This window comes from Prionailurus viverrinus, chromosome A3, assembly GCF_022837055.1.
Source record: "Prionailurus viverrinus isolate Anna chromosome A3, UM_Priviv_1.0, whole genome shotgun sequence".
In the NCBI taxonomy this organism is placed as follows: domain Eukaryota; kingdom Metazoa; phylum Chordata; class Mammalia; order Carnivora; family Felidae; genus Prionailurus; species Prionailurus viverrinus.
Window position 1 is genome coordinate 25164720 of NC_062563.1, and position 11836 is coordinate 25176555.

General features: G+C 47.0%; 1 protein-coding gene across 6 annotated transcripts in view; it reads right to left on the reverse strand.

The window, feature by feature from the left end:
* RALY (RALY heterogeneous nuclear ribonucleoprotein) overlaps positions 1 to 9264 on the reverse strand; it is a 96109-nt gene extending 86845 nt beyond the window's left edge. The window contains exon 1 of one of the 6 annotated variants that reach the window (XR_007150702.1): positions 8815 to 9261. The gene's annotated coding sequence lies outside the window, so the exon portion shown is untranslated. Of the gene's footprint in view, positions 1 to 8063; positions 8232 to 8814 lie in introns of those variants that run through there. The other 5 variants (XM_047851416.1, XM_047851417.1, XM_047851415.1 and 2 more) reach the window with 5 other exon arrangements.
* Between the last annotated feature and the right edge of the window lie 2572 nt (positions 9265 to 11836).

The window sequence follows — 11836 nt, forward strand, 5'->3', positions numbered from 1 at the left end:
CCTGGCCTTCTAAAAGAGAATACTTACTTGGAATAAAGCAATGACTCTTACCTTAACAAACAGAACTATTCAGTCTCTACAGATGGCATTTCAAGGGACAGGTAACCTCAGTAGAGGCATCTACCTCATAAAGCTAAAGCTCTAAGGAAATGCAAATTCCGGGTATAGTGTTTTTCCAGTCCTAGTACTGTTTGAGAATCTTATACTGTTTTTTATCTGTCTTTATTCTATGATTTTAAACAGTTTGCCAAACATTTAAATATAATTTTTTATAGTCCTTAGACTCCAAGTTTGTCCATGGGACAACAGCTCCAAGTTTATAATGGAGCTGCTTAGACAATCTGATAAATTCATCTCACAAGCAATCTTTCAGCAATCTGTCCACTCTAAAAAGCAATATCCATCTGTTTATATACTGAAAGGTACCCGTGAACTCGGAATTTAACCCTCCGACATACTCTCAATGCTCTAACAAAACTGTTTCTCCTTCCAGAAATGAATTCTTAAGTCACTTCCATAAAACCAGAAATTCATACTATTAAGAGGTAAAAATATCATTCAAGATTATCTAGTCCAACCCCCTTGTTTTATTTTTTTTTAATTTTTTTTTTAACGTTTTATTTATTTTTGAGATAGAGAGAGACAGAGCATGAACAGGGGAGGGGCAGAGAGAGAGGGAGACACAGAATCGGAAACAGGCTCCAGGCTCTGAGCCATCAGCCCAGAGCCTGACGCGGGGCTCGAACTCACGGACTGCGAGATCGTGACCTGAGCTGAAGTCGGACGCTCAACCGACTGAGCCACCCAGGCGCCCTAACCCCCTTGTTTTAGACAGGAAGACAGATCCCAGAGAATATCAGGTAATTACAAGTTACATGACTTTGGCAAGCATCAAAAAGCCTATTTCCCCCAGTGGAGCAACACTGGGCGTGTCAGAAGAATAGCCAGATGTGCACTTTAGTCAGTGGAGCACTTCAAATACATATGTCAGAGCCTCAGAAAACTCTAAGTATTTGGGGTACCTGAGTGGCTCAGTCGGTTGGGCATTCAACTCTTGGTTTTGGCTCAGGTCATGGTCTCGCAGTTCATGGGTTCAAGCCTTGCATCAAGCTCTGTGCTGGCAGCATGGAGCCTGCTTGGGACGCGCGCTCTCTCTCTCTCTCTCTCTCTCTCTCTCTGTCCCCTCCCCAGTCACGTGTGCGCGCTCTCCCTCTCCCTCTCCCTCTAAGATAAATGAATAAACATTAAGAAAGAAAGAAAGATGGCACAAAAACATACACTCAGATTAATGGAACAGAATAGAAAACCCAGAAACGGACCCACAAACATATGGCCAACTAATCTTTGACAAAGCAGGAAAGAATAGTCAATGGAATAAAGACAGTCTCTTCAGCAAGTGGTGCTGGGAAAACTGGATAGCAACATGCAGAAAAATGAACCTGGACCACTTTCTTACACCCTACACAAAAATAAACTCAAGATGGATGAAAGACCTAAATGTAAGACAAAAAGCCATCAAAATCCTTGAGGAGAAAGCAGGCAAAAACCTCTTTGATCTTGGCCGCAGCAACTTCTTACTCAACACGTCTCCGGAGGCAAGGGAAACCAAAGCAAAAATAAACTATTGGGACCTCATCAAAATTAAAAGCTTCTTTCTGCACAGCGAAGGAAACAATCAGCAAAACTAAAAGGTAACCAACAGAATGGGAGAAGATATTGCAAATGACATATCAGAAAAAGGGTCAGTATCCAAAATCTATAAAGAACTTATCGAACTCAACACCCAAAAAACAAATGATCCAGTGAAGAAATGGGCAAAAGACATGAATAGACACTTCTCCAAAGACGACATCCAGGATGGCCAACTGATGCATGAAAACATGCTCAACATCACTCATCATCAGGGAAATACAAATCAAAACCACAATGTAATACCACCTCACACTTCTCAGAATGGCTAATATTAACAACTCAGGCAACAACAGATGTTGGCAAGGATGCAGAGAAAGAGGATCTCTTTTGTACTGCTGGTGGGAATGCAAACTGGGGCAGCCACTCTGGAAAACAGTACGGAGGTTCCTCAAAAGTTAAAAATAGAACTACCCTACAACCCAGCAATTGCACTATTAGGTATTTATCCAAGGGATACAGGTATGCTGTTTCAAAGGGACACATGCACTCCAATGTTTACAGCAGCACTATCAACAATAACCAAAGTATAGAAAGAGCCCAAATGTCCATCGATGGATGAATGGATAAAGATGTGGGGTGTGTGTGTGTGTGTGTGTGTGTGTGTGTGTGTGTATATATATATATATATATATATAATGGAGTATATATATAATGGAGTATTACCCGGCAATCAAAAAGAATGAAATCTTGCCATTTGCAACTACATGGATGGAACTAGAGGGTATTATGCTAAGCGAAATTAGTCAGTCAGAGAAAGACAAATATCATAGGGCTTCACTCATATGAGGACTTTAAGACACAGAACAGATGAACACAAGGGAAGGGAAGCAAAAATAATATAAAAACAGGGAGGGGGACAAAACATAAGAGACTCTTAAATATGGATAACAAACAGAAGGTTACTGGAGGGGTTGTGGGAAGAGGGATGGACTAAAAGGGCATTAAGGAATCTACTCCTGAAATCATTGTTGTACTATATGCTAATTTGGATGTAAATTAAAAAAATAAAATAAAATTTTAAAAAAATCAAAGAAAGAAAGAAACTATAAGTATTCAACCACAATCTCCCCACCCCTAACCCTGTAGAGAGAGCAGTGGACAGCCTAAATGACCTTCTGGAGATATAGAATAGAACCTAGTGATATATTCCACACTTCCCCCCATCCTCCAATGAGCTATGGCCATTTATCCACATGAAGGTCCTTAAGAAGTGAAAGATAATAAAACTGAAGGAAAAAAAAGGGAGGGTTATAGAAATGGAAAAGATAACTAATGATACTTGGACAGATGCCTATGTCTAGTTATTCATTTAAGCAGGGTGGGGAAGGTGACCAGAGAAGGACCTCAAAATTAATTTTTGCCCCCAGCTCCCACCCTTTGGGTCTTTACAGAATTTCAGGGAGCTCTGAGATTATTTTATGATGAAATGGCACCAGAAAAGGAAAGGCAAGACCGCAAGCTGAATTAACAGCAGGGACCAGAATGAATAATCTTTGGGCTCATGACTAAGCTCCCAGTTTATCCCACTGTCCCCTCTCTCTAATCCTGAGAGTCTAAGAGCAGTACCCCATCTCAGGTCTGAAACTTTCCTTATAATACCTAATGGGCAGGTGTAAGTCAGCAGATTAACATTACTGCTGTCATCTTCCCCACTCCAGTTGTACCTTTTATACCTCAAGATAAAATTGAAAAAAAAAAGTTTTTATAGACATTCATATGAAAACCCTCCTATCTTTACTCTTACCAGCCCCCCCCCCCCACTGCCTAAGAAATGGGAGAGAAGAAAGAAAATGCCTCTCTCCAAGAGATATATTATCTAAATCATCATCTAGAATCGTAACAAAAATCCCTCTTGGTCCCTCGGCATCTGGTCCCACCCTGACCAGCCTCACCCTACCCTCTGCCTCCACCACTGTTAGCTAAACTACTGAGACCTGCTGCCTTTCTGGATGCAAGCTCCTGTTTTACTCAACTTTGTTTTCCCAGTGCCTAGCAGGTAGTAAACACAAGTGACTTAGAGAGGGCCACAGTAGCACATGGACAGAGCAGTACCAAAGGACATTGTCTAAAGAAAATGTAAGCTGTTCTTGGCTTAACATAAGCAACCTTCAGGGTTACGGAGGGCCTGGGTGTCTGATATCTTAATATTTCCCCCTTTTCTAAACTAGTGTTGGGGCACCTGTGTGGCTCATCCAACTCTTGATTTTGGCTCAGGTCATGATCCCATGGTTCATAATTCAGGCCCTGCATCTGGCTCTGCACTAAGAGCACTGAGGGTGCTTGGGATTCTCTCTCCCTCTCACTCAAAATAAATACATTTAAAAAAAAATAGAAAAAAAAAGAAACTAGCGTTTACATCACCCAGTTTAGTCAGGAATAGTTACCAGATGTGTTGCGAAATATCTCTCCCGCACCCATGCCCCCACTCCCACCCTCCCCATGGAGAACTAGGATCAGTAACTAGAAGGTAAATGAAAGCAGATGTAGGACCCTGCATGAGAAATCCACCCTCTCTCTTGTGTCCGCACCTCAATAATAAGCATCCTCATCTGTACAACTGCACCAGGTAGAAATCTAGAAGTCATCCCTGATTTCTTGCTTACTCTCCACACCAATCATCTTTGTGACTCATTCACAATTCCTTCTACACACACACACACACACACACACACACACACACACACACACCCCCTTCATTGGAAACATCATCATCTCCTACCTGTATGTACCATAACAGCCTCCTCCTAACTGGTCTTTTTTGCCCATGGTACTCTAGCCCTCCAATCCAGTCCCCAAACAGGTAGCCAGAGAGCCTTCTAAAATGCCCAGGGGAGCATGGCCCCCCTCATCTCAGTTTAAAGTTCAAACTCCTCAACCTGGGCAACAAGCCCCTTTCATGACTTGGCTTCTGCTCTACCTACTGTACCAGTCTCCTCTCATCTCGGGTCACATCCACCCATCTTTTGTTTTATGATCCATTCAAGAATCTTGAGAAAACTGAGAGATGTATTTAACCCCTCTGGGTCTGTTCTTCACCTATGGAGTGGGAATAATAGTATACTTCTCAAGGTGGTTATAGGAAGGAGTAACACATGTTAAATGCTTAAGAGTATAGTACCTGACATACAGTAAATGGCCAAAAGTCTTACCTATTACCACCACCATCTCTAAACTTGCAATTCCTTCTGCCTAGTCTTATCTTCTCTCCTCAACTCTCCAAATCTCGTTTCCTCCTGCCTCAGGTCTCTCTGTTTTTCTTGAGATCTGAAGAAGCCTCCAAGGCTGGGTAAGTAACCATTTCTCTATGCTCTCATAGTGTTTATCCTATTCACAATACTTCTCACACGGCCTGTTTCCTTGCCTGTCTTCCCCACGACACTATATAGACCCAAATCCCCAAGGTTAGGACTGTGCATGGCAGATGCTTAATAATTTTCCTGTAAATGAAAAATTTTCCGATAATGAAGTGTCCAATGAAACCGAATCTCAACAGGTAGCCAGAATGGGACTTTAAAGTTCCTCAACTACAAGATCCTACCCAATAAACAATTCAGCACATTCTGACATTATCACACTCAGGGGTTTGGACTTAATACATAGGCAATGCTAAACCATCAGATCTTTAAGGAAAGTGCAACATGCTCAGATCTGTTTGCTGCCCTATTAAACCCATCTCTGGAACACCTCCCACTCCCACCCCCTGTAGATATCAGGACAAAATTCCAACTACCCTTCACAAACACCACATTCTACCACCCCACCATCTCCCAAACACATAGAACGGGAAAAGGTCAAACCAAAGAGAATTCTGAAAGGCTAAATGCATTTAACTCCATCTTAACTACCTGCAAACAAGGAGTATCCATAAACACCCTCTAGGAAACCAAAGCTAATCCCTCTTGTGTGACTATATACAAAGAGGAGGGCAAAGAGAGAGAACATTTCATAAAGGTAATCCATTTAATCATCCTGAGTAGTTCTGATCCGAGCTGCTGTCATAGCACTGCTATTCTTGATCACTGCAGCCTGATATGCCCAAACCCTGTATAGTCAGAAAGGCAGGTGCAAACAAGGCAAGTGGAGAGCCCTCTGGGTTCTATTTCAAGGGTAAGAGGTCACTTTGGAAGACACAAAAGAGGCTAGCACAGATCTCCAAAACAGGCTTCAGTGATAGAGGAAAAGGGGGGAAGGAGCTTAACCAAAGGTACAATCAGGCTTCTGTTCCCACTCTGGGGATGCATACCACACCCTACTGCCAATCAGGGCTGATCATTTTGCATTTACAAAGCACCCTGAGGTCAAGGGAGGCACAAAGAGTGCCAACTTTGCCAGTCACAAAAGGACAAAATATGTATAATCCCACTTACATATGGTACTTAGAATAGTCAAATTCAGACACACAAAATAGTATGGTGGTTGCCAGGGGCTGGGGGGAGATGGGAATAGGCAGTTAGTGTTTAATGGATACAGTTTCAGTTGGGGAAGACAAAAATTTCTAGGTAAGGATAGTGGTGATGGCTGCATAACAGTGTGAATGCACTTAATGCCAGAGAACTGTCCATTTTAAACTGGTTAAAATGGTTAATTTTATGTCCCGTGTATTTTTACAAAAAACAAAAAAACACCCACACTGGCTTTAAAGTTATACTGTCTGCAGTTATCAATTACATGATCCTGAGCAAGTCATATAACCTCTCTAAAGCCTATTTCTTCCTCTGTAAATCAGGGATAATACCTAATTCATAAAATTGCTCTGAGGAATAAATGAGATACCCCACAGAAAGTCCTTAGTCCAGTACCTGGTATATGGTAAGTACTTAATGTTAGCTATTATTTCTACTACTGCAATAGACTTTCACGGCCATTTCTCACAGCTCCCACACAAGCCTGTTGAGTTTACAGAAAAGGAAACAGGTTCACAGAGTCACAATAAGTGCCTCAATTTATTATGCCACATCAAATCCTCTGCCCATGAAAGGTGTCCTGTCCTTACCACTTGTTAATCTGGTGATTATAAGAAAGGCAAGTACCCCAACCTTGCTGTGTCTCCATTCTCAATTACAGCTGTAAAATGGAGATGTAAAGCAAATTCTAAGAACTCCCTCACAGAACTGATTAGAAATGAAATCAGATGATTCCAGAAGAGTACTATAAACCATAAAGTACCACACAATAAAAGTAATGAGAACTGGTACACCTGTGCACAAAACCTGACCTCCTTTCAATGCAAAACCTGAGGCATGGAGAGTGGCTGGAACTAAACAACTTCCTCGTGATTTCAATTTACTCGGGATTCCTGGTCTTAAGGCCTGCCTATGTAATTTACTGCTCTTTTAAAAGGTGGCAAGGGATTGTAGAAATATAACTACTACTGGACTGGGAATTCTAGTTCCGATTTGTCACTAAGGCAGTCTGTGAATTTAGACAACTTACTTCCCCTTTCAGTGTTCAATTAACAGGGAAGAGGGACAAGGCAAACAAAAAAGTTAGACCAGATAGTAAGACCCCTTCCAGCTCCTACATACCACAAGTTCTAAATCCAGAATTTTGGAAAAAGGAGGGCACAACAGACCTCCAGACTCTCAAGAATTAATGCAAACATCAGGAGACTCTTTCAAAATGTGGCCTACCTGATTTTGACACTTCCCACACCAGGATCAAACACACAGGAAAACTAGAACACTAGTCAAAGTTAATTTTAGTTCGCTTTTATCCCTCTTGGTCTTACCTGAAAATAGGGAAAATAAAACCCTATTTGAAGGCAGAGAGTTGAAGCACTTGACTTGAGCCACTTCCTGCTTCCCCTCCCCCAACCAGGAGCTATAAATCTAAACACTATGGAGAACACTCAAGGTTTGGGGGGAGGAACATACTATAAACAAAATGGATAGCCCTCACTGTTATGACTCAAGCCTTGCTTGCGCCAAAATCCCAGAGAATTTCAGTTGTACCTGAGATCTGGAGTCCCCTACCTTCATCAAATTCTAACGGGCAATACTAGCAAGAAATCCACAGTAATTTCCTTTCCCTCCGACCCCTCATATCCCCAGAATGGGATTTCATCCATAGCATAGTGGACACTAGCCTAGAAGTCAGGGAAAACGGAGTTACGTCTCCAACGATGTGACCCAAGGGTAAGTCAAAATCCTCTCTGCACTAAGAGATTACACAAGCTCACACTTAAGAAATAAGTAACAGGTACTAGTACCAAGACTTTACACTTCTATGACTACTATGATTTGCAGCACATTATTTCACCTCCCTGAGCCTTGTTTTTTGCTTTTGGAAAGGGGGATAACCCCAGAAGGCCGTCATGAGCATTAAATGAAATAGGGCTGACAAAGTTCCTAATCAAGTCCATTAAATGTTACCTGTTGGTATTAAACACTTCTCTCACATATTAGTTTCCTAAATCCACAAACATGCTGCGAGGCGACTTTCTTTCCCAAATTTTACGGAGGGACAAACTAAAGCTCGGCTGCACACAGAGGGCTGCGTGAATTGCGGAACACTGCCCCAGCTCGAGGACCGGTTGTTGCTCCTCTCCGAGCCCCAAGGTGTGCAAGGAGCCCAGGAACGGCAGCGGCGGGGGCCGCGGCGGCGCTCAAGCCCGGGGGGGAGCGAGGCAGGGCCAGTTCTGCGCACCTCGGGGAGCCCGCAGACCCAGCCGGATCGGGCAGGAGAGCCGGAAGAAGCCGGGGCCGGAGCCGGGACCGAGCCCGCCCAGGCCTCCCCGGCGCGGCCTCCGCTCCCTTCCCTCCTCCCCTCGCCGGGTGGGGCGGGGCGCGAGCACAAAGACTCCAACTTCCGAGCGGGCGCGGGCCCACCCCGCCAACTCTTGACCCAGGCCCGGCCCGCAAGGGGGAATCGGCCAGGGAACGCCGTGCGGCCGGGGGCAGGCGAGGATGGGCCGGGCTAGCGACCCGGGGCGGCGGGCCCGGGGATGGGGAGGAGGTGCGGGCGGAGGGGGCCGGGAGTTACTCCCGCTCCTGGGACGCCCAGAATGGCCGAAAAAAGAGTTTCTAAAAATAGGCAGGAACTCGAGTGAAGAGGTGGGCGGCCGAAAAGGAAAGAGGAACACTCCCCCGCACCCTTAAGGAGACGCCCGTGGCCCCCACTCACCCGCGCCAAGAGGTCTGGAGGAAGCCGCGCGGCGCGGAAGGAGGCGGTGCCGCCGCACTCGGGGGCGGAAGGGAGGGAGCGAAGGAGGAAGAAGGCGGCTCCGGCCGCGGCGTGAGGAGCTGAGCACACGCGCGGGAGTCGCCCCCGCCGCCGCTACCGCCCCCTCAGCTTCTCCCGGCCCAGCCCGCCCTGCGCCCGCGCCGCTCGCGCGCCCCGCCGCACTGACAGCGGCGCGAGCCCCGCAGCCGCGAGTCCTTCCCTCGGCCGGCACCACTGGAGCGCGCGGGAGTGGGGGTGCCCTGAACGGTTTCCCTAAGCTTGGCCCCACCCGCCGCTCCAGCCCTGGCCCTGGGCCTTCCCTCCACGCTCCTGCCTCTTTCTCCAGGAAAGGACACCGAGACCCAAGCGCTGAGTCCGCAGCCCCACCCTGACACAGCCCGGCTTCCCGGGCGCATGGGCTTTCCCCACCCCCTCAGCCTCGCTTTAGAAAGGTCCAGAGCTTCGGCGGGGAGAAGAGGCAGGCGGAGCCAGGGCGGGACCTGACTGAGGGAGGAGGGACCGAGGAGGGAGGCTGGAGAGGCGGAGCTAAGGACTAGAAGAGAGAGACTCTGCTACACCAATAAGCGAGCCGAAGGCGGGGCAGGGCTGAGAGGGTGGTGAGGCCGGAGACGAGAGAAGCGCAAGGCAGGTATGGAAGACCGTGGAGGCCGCGCCGAGCCGGGAGCCAGGGCCGTGCTTGAAAGGAGGGGACGTGGGTGGAGCTAAAGGGAGGCCGTGCCCGTAGGAGGAGTCAAAGGTGGAGGGAGACCGAGGCGAGGCTGGGCGAAGTGGCACCCTTAGCAGAGGGGGCCGGAGGCGTGGCTGAAGAGAAACCCAGGAGGGAGGAAAAATTGAAGCGGGACAGAAGGAGGCGTGCCCGGAAGCCGAGCAGGGAGGTGGGGGCTCAAAGGTGGCCACTCCGGGGAAGAGCCGGAAGGAGGCGTGACCCAAAGCAAGAGCGGCTGGCTGGTGCTGAAGATGGGCGGGGTCTGGAGACAGGGCCCAAACAAGTTGGCGGGGGGCCGTACCGAAGGGTGCGGAAGAGATGGCGTAGGGAGGAGCCCTAGGTCCTTTCACTTTCAGCGAACCAGGTGCGTGGACAGGACGAGGATAGTTCCTCTCAGCCTAGGCTAGGACGGGGCGGAGAGGCAGCAGTTGGGTTGGGTTTGGAGAGGAGGCGCCACTCCCACCTACAAAGGAGGTTAAATTGAAGTACGTTTACCCTTCTAGGGTGCGGGAAACGTTTGATAGATAACTTGATCTGGGTGGTGGTCCTCTCTCCTGAGTATTTCTCCTGTCGTAAACTCTCACCCAAATCAGTGTTCAAGCCTCCACGGAACAGGCGGAGGGGCCTTCAAAGAGCACAGGAGAAGGTTGCCCTTCTGTCCTCAGCTATACTTCCCTAAAGGGTGAGAATTGTCCAAAATCTTGAGGCAGACCTGTGATTTCATGATCGTGTTTTTCACATAGCTTGCCCCAGAACCCACCTAAGAACGGGAGTCCTAACAGGGCAGAGTTTGAATGGAATCCTCGCCCTGCGAAACCAGCAATTATAGCTCCGTTTGTATTATTTGATGACGCCGTGTCTCCCTTCAAAGGAAGAGAAGTCCAATTGGAGAAATAGTGATACTGAGACCAAGGACAAGAACGTTCTTCCTCCACATGTTCTAACTCCTGGTTCCTTCTTCTGCCTCAAGTCTCTGTTTAAATTTCACCGCAGAGAGGCCTTTCCCACCCCAGCTAAAGATGTTCTCTAGTTTAGTCTCTTATTCATTTCCTTCATGGTATTTCTTAGTCTTGTCATTTATTAGTCTGTGCGTTTTTTGTCTGTCTCCCCACTAGAAGGTAAGTTCCGTGAGACCAAGCATCTTTGACTGCTTGGGTACATCATTGTCTGCTAACGATGCAATTGTTACCTAGTGCAATGTCTGGTATAGACCTGATGTTCAGTAAACACTTGAGTGAATTAATCAATCAACCAACCAATTAAGGAACTGGTCCCTGCCAATCTCCTCTGCTCTGTTTCTGGCCATTCCTGGCTCCTCACCTCCCTCCCTTTGTACTGGCCTTACCATGTGCACTTGAATACACCACAATCTCTCAGCACCCTCTGCTGTAGCACATTCTCCACTTGGACTGCACCTCCTCTTCTGCCTAGATACTTCCTGTTCATCCTTCAAAACTCAACTCAGGAACACCTCTTCTGAGAGGCTTTCTCTGCCCTCCCATCAGCCCCACCACCAGGTGCTGGCTGTGGTGCTGCACCCTCCCTGTGCAGGTGTTAATCCTCTTTCTGCTGGCACTGAGGATTATATTCATGGTTTCAAAGGTCCTGTGTGATCTACTCTCTGCTACTTTTCTAAACTTATCCCCTATTGTATTGCTTGCACCTCCTCTCACTCTGCTCCAGCCTTATGTGCCTCCTTGCTGTTCTTTTGACACACCAAGCATTCTGCTAACCGCAAGACCTCTGTTACTTGCTGTTGTGTCTGCCTCAAATGCCCTCCTCCCAGATGTGGGCATGGCTCACTCCTTCAGGTTTCCATTCAAATGTCACTTCCTCAGAGAAGCCTTCCCTGGCCCACACTTAAAATAGCAACACCCTGGGGCGCCTGGGTGGCTCAGTCGGTTAAGCATCCGACTTCAGCTCAGGTCACGATCTCGCGGTCCGTGAGTTCGAGCCCCGCGTTGGGCTCTGGGCTGATGGCTCAGAGCTCAGAGCCTGGAGCCTGCTTCCGATTCTGTGTCTCCCTCTCTCTCTGCCCCTCCCCCGTTCATGCTCTGTCTCTCTCTGTCTCAAAAATAAATAAACATTTAAAAAAATTTTTTTTAATAAAATAAAAAAAATAGCAACACCCTACTTCTCTGTGCTCTTTCCTGCTGTATTTTTCTCCGTACCATTCATTACCACCTTAAATACTGTTTATTTGTTTGTTGTCCCTCTCCCATCCCCACCTTCTACTACTTTTTTTTGTGAACTTCA